The sequence below is a fragment of the Nycticebus coucang genome, chromosome 2, assembly GCF_027406575.1.
Source record: "Nycticebus coucang isolate mNycCou1 chromosome 2, mNycCou1.pri, whole genome shotgun sequence".
Classification (NCBI taxonomy): Eukaryota; Metazoa; Chordata; class Mammalia; order Primates; family Lorisidae; genus Nycticebus; species Nycticebus coucang.
This window is the reverse complement of record NC_069781.1, coordinates 42129909-42142496: the sequence shown is the minus strand read 5'-3', so window position 1 is coordinate 42142496 and position 12588 is coordinate 42129909.

The window sequence follows — 12588 nt, the reverse complement described above, 5'->3', positions numbered from 1 at the left end:
GGAATAATAAGCTCTTTAGACTTGGAAGCTCCTGCAAGAAATGATGGATGTCCTCAAGGGAAGGTACATACAGGAAAAATGTCCCCAGGCCCCCAGCAGGAATCAATCTCCCTGTCCCCTGAATGCCTGACATCTCCCTAATAGCATTTTCTACTTGTGTTTTGAGCAGCTGTGTATGTGTCTTATATCCCCCAAGTAGGTCATGCACCCGCTGACATCAGAGACCTTGCACCTAGGGGGCTCGTGGGCCATATTCATGGAATGGCTGCTGTCTGGATGACTGGATGGGGCTTCTCTGACTTTTAACCAAGTCTTCTTTCTGAAGGTGAAAGTATCCCACATCATCCTGTTGGGATGATCTGCCAGGATCTGTGCTGCTTTAAAATTACACAAAATCCCTTGTACTTTGAGGTTTTTTCAAGTAGAAAAAATCATGGGGGTGGAAGGTCAGGGTAGGTGGAAGCCTACCTTGGATTGGGACCCCAGGAAGCTTTGTCATCCTGTCTATGGCCTTGATTCCACTAACACTACAGCATAGACTCCTGCGGACCCAGGTCTCAGGCTGGCATGGGGGCCCTACCAAAGACTTCTCACTGCCTTCTGAGTGTTAGCGACTCAAGAGCTGGGACCTAGTGGCACCGTGCTCCAAATAACAGAAATAATTGTTAACATCTCTGAGAACATGTATTTGTATAAATCAAAGCTAAGCACTGGGCGGCGCCTGTGGTTCAAAGGAGTAGGGCGCCGGCCCCATATGCTGGAGGTGGCGGGTTCAAGCCCAGCCCTGGGCCAAAAACTGCAAAAGAACAAAACAAAGCTAAGCACTTTACCCACTGAGTTTTCTCTCATCATGACCTCATAGTGGTAGAACTACAATCACCCCTAATTCACATAAAGAAACTGAGGTCTAAATCCACACAGCCAGGGATGTTTTCCTCTGGCTTCTTGTACAGACCCTTCTTGCTCCTGAGGCCTCTCCTCAAGCACCCCTTGCTCAGGCTGGCCTTTTAGACCACCATGGTAAAGTAGCTTTTTACCACCCCATTATTCTATTTCTTAGGTCCTCAAACTCGAGCACACACCTGAGCCAGTTGGAGGGCTTGTTAAAACCCAGCTGTTTGGTCCCACCCCAGAGTTTCTGATTCAGTAGGTCTGGAGTGGGGCCTGAGAATCAGTATTTCTAACATACTCCCAGCTGATAGCAATGCTGTTGGCCCAGCACTACACTTTAATATCCATTGCTTACAGCACTGTTTATTTCCTTTAAAATACTAATTGGAGTCTGTGATTATTCAGTTTAGTTATCTGATTGATTGATTATTGTCTCTTCTACCAGATTATAAGTTTCAGGAGGGCAAGGACAATATCTGTTTTGTTCACCTCTGTGTTGCTAGCTCCCAGCACAGTACCTGGCACATAATGTATGTTCAATATTTTTGAGCAAATGAGCAGAGTGGTGGGGCTGGTATTAAATCCAGGCTTATCTGGCTGCAGAGCCTGTGTTCCAAACACTGCTTGGTACTGTGTTCCCCTGACTTTACACCCTCCGGCCTGGATACCACACCACTATCTGTGCCCAAAGTGAGAGTTCTGCCACAGTCTAGTGGTGTATATTCTGGAATGATCATCAGAGCTGTTGTCGTATGAGAATCTGACAATTGAGTTCAAGAGCATGCCACCATGTGCTTATGTTGGCAGCACTGTACAAACAATTCAGTAAGGGGTCATAACCTTGGTATATCAGTGTCTCACAGCTGTGTTGTGTTGACAAGAGGCAGTGTCTTGCCAAATGGTGTTCATTATTATTGTTGCGTGTTTTCATGTGCCACATGACATCTGTGATGGCCATTCCAGAAAGAGTTCCAAAATTGCTTTGAAGGGTAGACAAGGCACTGGCTTCTATACATAGCTACCCCAAGAGGAGTGCTTTGAAGGTGACCATAGTGATATTTAGCAATGAGGTATGTAGCATTTTTTCTAGGGTGAGTTCACAGACCTCAATAATAAAAGAAAATTGCACACCCTTGCCTCTTTTTTGCCAAAGTAAATGCTCATTGAAATTAAGATAAGCTTGACAGACTTTTGTTAGCAGTTTTGGGGACCTATGTGAGAATATTTTGCCTTAAGAGACTTTTATTAGAATTGACTCCATAACTAATAATGTGGTCTCTGTCACTTAACTCAAAAGTCCCTCCTGGATCAGCACAGTGAAGCGTTAAGCAAATGAAATATTTTTTTTTTCTACAAATACAGCAAAGTTTGATTTGTTGAGAACATTTCTTCAACTGACAAGTTACAAGCCATGTCTGAGAGGCCCACTGGGAACTTTCAAAATTTGAGCAGCAGTTTCTAATCACTGGCGATCATTAGCATTTTAGTGAATAGATTTTTGATAAGAAAAATCTTAGCTCTGTGGGAAGAAAAATAAACCCTAACATTTGATAATGCAAACAGAGTAGCAATTTTAATTAGGCCTCCAGCCCTCCTTGGTGTAGCAAACATTGCACAAGATCCAGATGTTTTCCATCTTGTAGGATATGAATCTAAGGCTACGTCAAGGTCATTACCAGGTACTGTGTCACCAACTGGATCTCCAGGGCAAACAATATGTGCCATTATTTCCTGAGCACTTACTATGAGCCAGATGCTCTGCTGTTTCACATGCAGTGCTTCAATTAGCCCTCATATTAGTCTTCAGAGGTGGCTACCATTATTATTACCCCCATTTTACAGATGGGAAAAGAAAAGCTCAGAAAGTTTCACAAACCTGAAGTCCCCGAGGTTGCTAGTGATGAAGACACTCACCCAAGTCTGTGTGTGACTCCAGATTTTCCACACTTGCCCACTGAGATACCATTCAAATGGGGACAGGCTGAGTGAACAGGGAGGAGTGTTAGGCTCTCACCCTGGCTCTGTCACTGAGTGTGTGACGATTCAGTGACCTCTCCTAGCCTCAGCCTCCCTGTCAATGGAATAGGGTTACTATCAGCCACATCTCCTTCCTTGGACTCTTGGGAGAACCTCAAAAGTGGGTGGCTATACTTAGGAGAATGTTCTTTCTTCCCAGACACCGAGTACCATCTTTCCCTTGATTTTAGCCCTATCCTTGGGGGCCAACAAGAAGAAATCTGATCCCTTGCCCCAAGATCTTTGGGAATTTGTAATGAACTCTCAGGCTTTTAGGTTTTTTTGATTTTATATTCTCTGAACTAAACACCTCTGATTCCTTCGACTAGTCTCCAGATGCCACGACATCGAGTTTCACTATTCATGTAGTACAGATCTGTCATCTGCATAATGGAAAATAATGATGGTCAACATGAAGATTGACTAAGTTTTTGTATGATGCTCTGAGAACAAGGGCTAGGATTGTAAGTAAGTGTGTGTGTGTGTGTGTATGTGTGTACACGTATGCATGCATGCCTAATTGCCTGCCAAATATCCATCTTCCTCTAAGTGATGAAGCCAAACTATTATCTGAAACACCCAGAGGACATTATTGCCCAGCTTCCCTTGAAGATAGGGGTTGACCCATGCGCTATAATTTGCACAAAATGAACTGGTCAGATCTCAACTGTACGTTCCTTTGACAGAACTTTCCAGGAAACCCCATCCTCACCCCCAGTTTTGTCTATTCTAGAATAAGTGGAATCACATGTTAATATACTTTTCAAGTCTGGCTTCTTCCTTTTGTCATAATATTTTTGAGATTCATCCATGTTGCAGGAATCTGTAGTCTGTTCTTTTGTATTGCTGAGTGGTGTTCCACTGGATGACTATAACACAGCTTACTTATTCATTCTTCTGCTGTTAGACAGTTGTTGCCAGTTTTAAAACTATTTCAATAAAATTTCTATGATAATCCGGTACCAGGCTTTTTGAGGTCACAGGTTTTGAGGTCACCCAGTGAAATTGCTGGGTCATAGGGAAGTTATATGTTTAGCTTTTCAAGAAATCATGAAACAGTTTTCAAAAGTGGTTGTACTATATTATCTAGCAAACTGCAATACATGAGTTACAGTTGCTATACATCCTCTCCGAGATCTGCTGCTATAAGCCTTGATCATTTTAGCCATTCTAGACAGCATGTAATGATCTTTTGTTGTGGTTTTGGTTTGCATTTTCCTGATGACTAATGATATCGAATGACTTTTTGTGTCCTTTTTGACCATTTATATCTTTTCTTTTGTGAAGTGTCTGTTAAAGTCTTTTGCTCTTAAAAAAAATAAATTAGGCTGTTTTTATAGTATATTCTAGAGTTGTGGGCATCTATATATTCTAAATACAAATCTTTTGTCAAGTAATTGTGTTGTAAATATTTTTCTCATTCTATGGATTACCCATTTATTTTCTAGATGGTACTTTTTGATGAGCAGGTTTTAATTTAGATCAAGTCCCTTAATTCTGTTCTATCCTTTTGCCAAAACCACACTGTTTTGATTGTTATAGCTTTATAGTAAGTCTTACAATCTGGCACAGTATGTCTCCTCATTTTGTAATTCATTTTTGAGTTTGTTTTGGCTATTATTGATCTTTTGCCTTTCCAATAAATTTTAAAATCTTTTTAATTGAGATTACATTGACTCTTATAGTAATATTAATACTATATAGTTATAGTAATATTGAGCCTTTCAATGATGACTTTTTAATTCAAATTTTAATTAACTTGATTTATTTAGGTCTTTTAATTCCTTTCAGCATTATTTTACAGTTACAGTGTATTAATAGAATATATTATTATGTTTTGTTAAGCTTATCCTTAGTATCTCATGTTTTTGAATGCTATTTTTAATAGAATTTTCTAATTCTTCATTCAATGTATAGAAATGCAATTGATTTTTAATTGCTTTTGTATATTATGATACTCTGAATTTATTTATAGTTCTATTAGGTTTGTATATTTATTTTTGTAGATTCTTTGGCATCTCCTATGTAAATTGTCATATCATCTATAAACAGAGATCATTTCAGTTCTTTCTTTGCCATTGTATGCCTTTTATGTATTTTTCTTGTCTTATTGCACTAGCTAGGCTTTTCCCCTTTGATACCTCTCAAGACATTCTTGATTTTGGTAAAAGTCAGTCTTTGCACAGGTCACAGGTATTGGGATTTGAGGTGTTCTTTTTTTTTTTTTGCCTTCCTGATAAAAAGCACAACTAATCAGTTACAAAAGTCCCTTTTACCTACAAAGTTGCTATTTTTCCAGATTTAATGACAAGCTCAAGAAATTGGCATTAATTTTCTCCTTGGCATGGGATGAAATTCAACTTATGTAGAAGTTATTAATGTTATTTGCCAACTATTTCCAGGCTTCTCCATCTTCTGGGAACAGATATATTGCATTTCCTGGATGCCTTGTGGCCGAGTAAGTTTATATGATTAGTTTTGGCCAAGAAGCAAGGCTGAAGTGGTATGTGTCACTTCTACATTAGGGTATTGAACCACTACTAATGCAAGAGTTTCCAGAATTCTCTTTTTCCTCTTGCATACTAACCAATGATGTTTGAGGTGGAAGCTACTCCATCTGCTAGATCTCTGAAAGTCTACAATAAGCAGAGTCCCCCTGATGACTCAAAACATCATATGGCTTGAGAAATAAAATTGTGATGTTTTAAGGCAGTGAGGTTTGGGGATTATTTGTTATAGCAGCATTATCTTGCCTATCTGACTGATACAACCTACATGAAGTTTTAATAGAGAGGTGGCCAAGCAAAATGATAAGTGGCAATGTAAGTTAACACATTGTTTTCCTCTCTAGATGAGACAAAGGGCATATGTCCCCAGGGAAACCAGTGGTGAGCCAGTGCCCATTCTTATGCTGCTCTTGTGTATAACCAGATGCCCAGTGTTCAGCACATAGTAGACATTAAAAAAAAGTGCTTGTATTCAAGTAAGCCAGAGTTCTCCTTTTCCCTTGAGCTCTGCTTAAGTAGATACATAGTGCTTTCCTTCACTTTCCCCCACTACTTTCTCCTTGCCTGAAAATGGGAATGACAAAAACAACTTGTCCTCAAGAATTGTTGGGAGAAATTGTGCTGATTACAAAACACTTTGCAAAATGTAAAATCCTATCTAAGTGGCAATTTTCTCCATTGCTGTGCCAATTGTAATAAATAAATACTGTTTTTTAAAGCTGACTCCTGGTTTGCTTTCCTGCGGCCACCTCATCAAACACTCCAAACGCCTGGGGTTATTGTCCACTCTGGATTTGCATATGTGTGCATGGTGCTTATGTAATACTGTTTACTGAGGACTTGAGTGAGCCCATCTTGTAGCAATAAAACTTGAGAACGATGTCATACCCCATTGGAGAGGTGATGGATCAGAACAACTCACACAGGACCACTGTACATGGAAGGGCAGAGGAGGCTTGCTTCAGTCATTTCTGATGCCCTAGTGTGCCTGGATTAAGGAATATTCTCTATGACTATTAAAGTATTTTAGTTCTTAGCCCAGCTTAGATTGGGGGCTCTATGTTCCTGCTCATGTTATAGCCATGGGTAGAGTCCAGGAACTCTCATAAACTATGCACCTGCTGATGGTTAAACTCATGTTTATTATATGCTGGGCTATATGCTGAGAATGATAAGGGGTGTAAAGATTGTTACTGTCCCTGACTCCAGCAAGCTCCCAGTTAGTAAGGGGCTAGAAGAGGTATTTATTTATTCATTCACATACCTATTTGGTTATTGATTCTACCAATAGTGGTGCCACTAATATTGACTGGTTCTCCAGGCATCATTCTAACTACAAAACAAAATCTCAGCCCTTGGGGAGCATATGTTTTAATAGAGGGATACAAACCCTAATCAAACAATTACAGTAATTTTGTTATTAAACATTGTAAGCACCATCAGAGAAGAGTTTTGCGTTCTGTGAGTACAGGAAAACCAGGGGAACAGACTTTGTCAGGAGAAGGCAGCCAACAAGGCTTCTCTGAGCAAGTGATGTTTGAGTTGAAACCTAAAGGCTGAATTAAGAGTTACCCAGTTTGGGAGTGGGATGAGGTGGGGGAGAACAAGTCAGAACACATTTAATATAAGACAGACTGTGTGGAAAGCCACTGAGAGGAGTGGATAACATGCTAGGAGAAGCGGTGTTATTACCAGGGAAATGAAGCTGCTTGTAAGAGATGGTACTGGGGTAAGCTTAAAGGGACAGGAAGGATTTTCATAGGTGGGTGTTCCACAGGAAGGAGGCAGAACAGCTCAAGCAAAAACCCAGAGATAGGAAAGTGAGAATGGGAAATCTAGGGCAGACTGAAGAGTCTTAAATGCCAGGCTAAAGGTTCTAGACTTTCCTCACTGGTGGTAGGAAGACACTGGAGGTTTTAGAACAGGAGAGTAATGTGATCGGAGAACTTGAGTGAAAGAGGATCATTCATCCCCCTGGAAACAGTCCTGTGCATAACCCCCAAACACCTCAGCACCTCTTGCCACCCTTGAGACCAGAGACGGATTCAGTGGTCAGCTTTCTTTTGCCCACAAGAAGAAACCCCAAGGCCTTGAGAAGATAGTGCAGAAGAGGCAGAAGGGAACATGGGGTCTTGCTTCCAGGACCTTTGGAATACATGGCTGTGTGCATGCCAACTGTTGTGCAAAATAGGCTGCCATGGGAAAGGGTCTTGTATTAAGTTTTAAGATGCTTTCAGGTGCAGGGGAAAGAACTCCAAATCAATCGCGCCTGTGGCTCAGTGAGTAGGGCGCCGGCCCCATATGCCGAGGGTGGCAGGTTCAAACCCAGCCCCGGCCAAACTGCAACAAAAAAATAGCTGGGTGCTGTGGCGGGCACCTGTAGTCCCAGCTACTCGGGAGGCTGAGGCAAGAGAATCGCTTAAGCCCAGGAGCTGGAGGTTGCTGTGAGCTGTGATGCCACAGCACTCTACCAAGGGGCATAAAGTGAGACTCTGTCTCTACAAAAAAAAAAAAAAAAAAGAAGAAAGAAAATTACTTAGCATGAGGCGTTTCTGAGGATAGTACTGGCTTCAGGCATGGCTGAATCCAGGGCTTATGCCAAATCATCAGGAGTCTCTCTTTCTCTCTCCATTTCTTGAGTCTTCATTTGCATTATTATTTCATTATTTCCCATTGCCATTGAGCTTTTTTGATGCAGTTAAAGAAAAGAGCTCTAAGCTTGCATTGGAGCAGAAAGTGTGAGTTTCTGTGTAAATCCCAGGGAAGTACTCTGGTCTTGGTGGGTCACATGCCTGTCTCTTGGACCAATCGCTATTGCCAGAAGGAAGACGTACTATGGTTGGCCAGGTCTGCCCAACAGCTGACAGCTAGCCCCAGCCCAATCACACACAGTGAAGGAGAAGAGAGCCCCAAGGGAAGTAAACCTGAGCTGGTCCTTTTCTCAGGCTGTCCACTGTGGGGAAATGACCCATGGGGGAGTGTTTACAAATCAGATCGTTCACCTAGAAATCTGGGAGGCCAGTCATTGAAGGAGAGAATAATAATTTTGTATGTGTGTGTATATATATTTATTTATATATGTGTGTGTATATACTTAATGAGTTTTAAAGACAGTTGTGGTCAATAATTTTCATATGACAAGATTAATTAAAGCTGTGGATGTCTGCTTTTTGTAGGGTCTAGTTGCTCCCTCATGGGGTTTTGATGCTAAGAGGACAGTGGTTCTGTTGCATTGTGGGAAGAGCTCTGCCGGGAGTCAGGTGACCCAGGCTCTGGCGCTGGGCCTGTCTCTGCCGCACTCTGTGATCATTGGGTCCTGAGAAGTCAATAGAGCCCATGGAAGATGGTGACCAAGGACTTGGGTAGCCCAGAGTAGCATCTGACTCTGGGGACAGGGAGGCACCCTGCAGTTTTCCTTACTCAGAGACAGCTCCAGGCCAGCTGGGAAGAGGGCTAGAGGTTGGGAGGGACAGGAAGGGGTGACCAGGTGGTGCCAGCTCCCTAGGTGCAGACTTCCCAGTGGGTGGGGCTTGCCACCAACACAATGGCACCTTCCTGTTTTGTGAAACTTTCCTAGTGAAATATTTCTCATGGGCAAGGGGTCACTTGAGAGAATTGGCACTTAGCTCTGCTTGAAAATGGAGACTATTTCCTTGGGTCTGATTTAAAGGAAATTAAAATTAAGGCCCTTTAAAAGGTTAAGGAACTGCTGAGAGGGGAAAAGAATGAATCAGAAGGCTGTAAAAATAAGTTTACATAAAAAGCAAGCAACGCATGATACCTGTGCATCTGACAGTGTAGCATGTGCTGAAGAAACAGGGAGGCCTGGGTGAAGGCCCCCACCCCACCCCGCACCCTAGGCCTGGGGTGGCGCCTGGACGAAGCCGGCCCACACCTGGCAGCCTGCCCCTCGCTGGCCTTGGCCTTAGATCACCTCCGGAAAATGGGGCGAGGCGCAGGCAGCAGGGGGCCTCCAGCCGCTCAGCGGATGACGGGAGAGGCAGGGACGGAGGGAGCCGCTGGAAGCTTATAATTAATAAATGAAATGCCCTGGGACTGCTGCCGAGCCGCCTCAGATGACATATCTGTCGCGGGCTCGGCAAACCATTAAATGACCATTTTCTGACAGAACGACTTCCCTGCCGCCGCCGCCGCCGAGCTGCCAGGACTCGCAGGGTCGTATTTTCTCTCCTCACTCACTCTCCACGTCTGTCCCCCGCCCCTCTGCCCTCCGCTCCCAGGTCTCGGGAGCCTTCTCTCGCTGTCTTGGGGTCTCCGGCGACTCTCCGCCTTGTGTGTACGTGTACCTGTGCGCTGTGGCTGTCTCGGTCTCTCTCCACGTCTCTGCCCGCCACGCTCCCTCTCTCCCCGGCTTGTTACTGCCTTCCCACGTTCCCTGCCCTCTGCTCAGGAGGGAGCCAGAACACGGAGACAGCAGGGGTTACCGCAGAGAAAGGGTTTAATATTGCAGGTGCCCTGGGAGGAGACAGGAGATTCTCAATCCCTCTTCCTGAGAATTTGGGAGAAAGGGTTTTTAAAGATAGTTCAGTGTGGACAAAGGGCTAGGCAATTAGGTCTGCTGATTGGCTGGGTTCCAGGTGGAACCATAGGGACATAGAAATTGTCTTCTGGTGCTGAGTCAGTTGCTGGGTGGGGATGGCAAGACCAGATGAGTCAGTTCATTGGCATGAGCCACTGGTCTGGGCGGGTCAGCCGGTCCACCAGAACACAGGGACTGGGAGAAGTCCCCAAAACTTGCCCTAGGTTTCACAAGGGTGATATTATCTATGGGAGTAATTAAGAAAGTTAAGAATCTTTATGCCCATCAGCTATTGTGACTCCTGAATAGCAATTATAGGAAAGCAGACTAGGGGACATTGGCTGGTATTATATATATTTTAACTATGGCCATACCTTTGCAGAGTTCAGGGTCTTACCACAGTTCCCACCTTGTGCCTTTTTATTAGTTTTACAAAGGGAAGTTTTAGTCTCCCGGCCCCCTTCTCCCCACTGCTCCCCCCCCCACACACACACACATACACAGGCTGGGCCCACTCCAGTCCCTCCCACTCCCCCACACCGCCTCGCCTCTGCCCCCCACCCTGCCTCTCCTCTCCCCCGCACCCCGCCTCTCCTCTCCCCTGCCAGCTTCTCCCCGCGCCTGGCTTAGCCTCCCCTCCCCACGTCCCCCCTCCCCGGCTGCCTGACGGCTCCAGTTCATTTCTGCCTGTTTAATTGGGCCCCGGATGAGTTTGGTCGACAGGGCCATTCATCATGTGGCCGCGGCTGGCGGTGGAGCCCGGGGGAGCGGGGCTGACAGCTCCGCCTGGCTGGGATGCGGCCTGCGTCGGGAAGTTCACATATTTGGGCATTAGTGCAGCTATTAGTTTAACAAGCTTCGTTTATCCTTGTCACTACCACTTCAGCTTCCCATGTAATCATTTGAAATGTAGATTACAGCCAGACAAATGGGACAGCGCAAGACACACGGGGTGGAGGGAGTGACACACAGCTCGTTAGGGCCACCTTCCTGGGCCCATCCCTTCCCAAGCAAGGCTTTGATTAGCTTAATATTCGCATGATTTCGGTGGGAAGCGCCAGTCACCTGTGCTGGATGGAGGTGCCCAGGGTGCATCCAGGTGAAGTTCCTGGTTCCAACTGATCCAAAGGCCTCCTAGCCCTACAAGGAAACATGCGGGTGGCCAGGGCCTCAGGGCCTGCCCCTGCAACACCTCCTGAAGGGGTCTTCTTCACAGGGTGAGGTGACCTTCCCTGTTCTGTTTGCCCTGATTTCAGCAGCCTGGGACCTGAGCCACTGTCTCTCTGTGTGAGCTGAACAAGATCTGTTCCTCTCTGGGCCTGATGTCCCCATCTGGAAAGTGTGGGGTTCAAACTGGATCCTGCAGGCTCATTTCTACTCCCCTGGCAAGTCCATGTCACCTTGGTTCCTCTGATGAGGTCACCTGCCTCCTACCTTGTTTCTATTCTCCATACTGTGGACTAAGGGCTCTCTCTCTCTTTTTTTTTTTTTTAGACAGAGTCTATCTATGTTGCCCTCGGTAGAGTACTGTGGCATCACAGCTCACAGCAACCTCAAACTCTTGGGCTTCAGTGAATCTCTTGCCTCAGCCCCCCAAGTAGCTGGACCTACAGGCACCGGCCACAGCATCAAGCTATTTTTTGTTACAGTTGTCATTGTTGTTTAGCTGGCCCAGGCTGGGCTCGAACCATTCAGCCTCGGTGCAAGTGGCTGGTGCATAACTACTGTGCTATGGGCGCCCAGCCAAGGGCTTTTTTTCCTACTAATGTGAATCTGGGTGTGTCCTAAGACCTGCTGGCCCTCAGGATAAGGCAGAATCTCTTAGAGGTCTTGTGGTGAGGTGGGGGAGGGCTTTGATCTCCAGGTGCCCCTCAGTTCCTCTCCAGCTGTCCCTCCTCTGTGCATACTCCCTCCCACCTCTTGCTCACTCCTGGGGTGTTGTACACTCTGTTTCCTCTTCCAGGAGCACCACTGTCTCTGTGCTCCCACCCCCAGATTTTTTCCTTGGACATCTTTTTCCCACTTTTCATGTTCTCAGTTTGGATATTCCTCCTGGAAATCTTGCTCCTGGCCCTTCTTCCCAGTGCCTCTCCTCCTCTGGTCTTGGGATCCCTGAGCCTCTCTACAATAGCACTGAACACACAGGGTCACCCCTGGGACTGTAAACTTTATGAAGGCAGGGGGTCCCTGGCCCCCAGAAGCTACCCAACCAATGCTTGTAGAAAGAATAGAGGAAGCTCAGGCAGTGACGTGCCGGAGAAGCCTCAGCCAGATGAGTAGCCATGCGCTAATATTCCTCACAGAGCAGTTGCTTTACTTTGAGACTTCTTCCTCCTCCCCACCCCTCCCCCACATATGCAGCTCCACAAGGTTCAGGCTCCTCTGAATTAGTCCCAGTACCAGGTGGTCAGCCCACTTGAAGAATTCAAGGGAGAGAGTTTAATGAAACTGCACCCAGAGATGTGAGCAGGGCGACCAAAGAATGCTCAGAGATGGTGCAGCGTCAGGGGGAAGCCCCTGCACTCCTGGGGTAAGGGAGAGGAAATGTTGTCACCAGGACCTAGAGAAAGACCAGGAGCCATGGAAAGAGGCCAAAAGAAGCTGTAACTTTTTCTTTTTATTATTTATTTATTT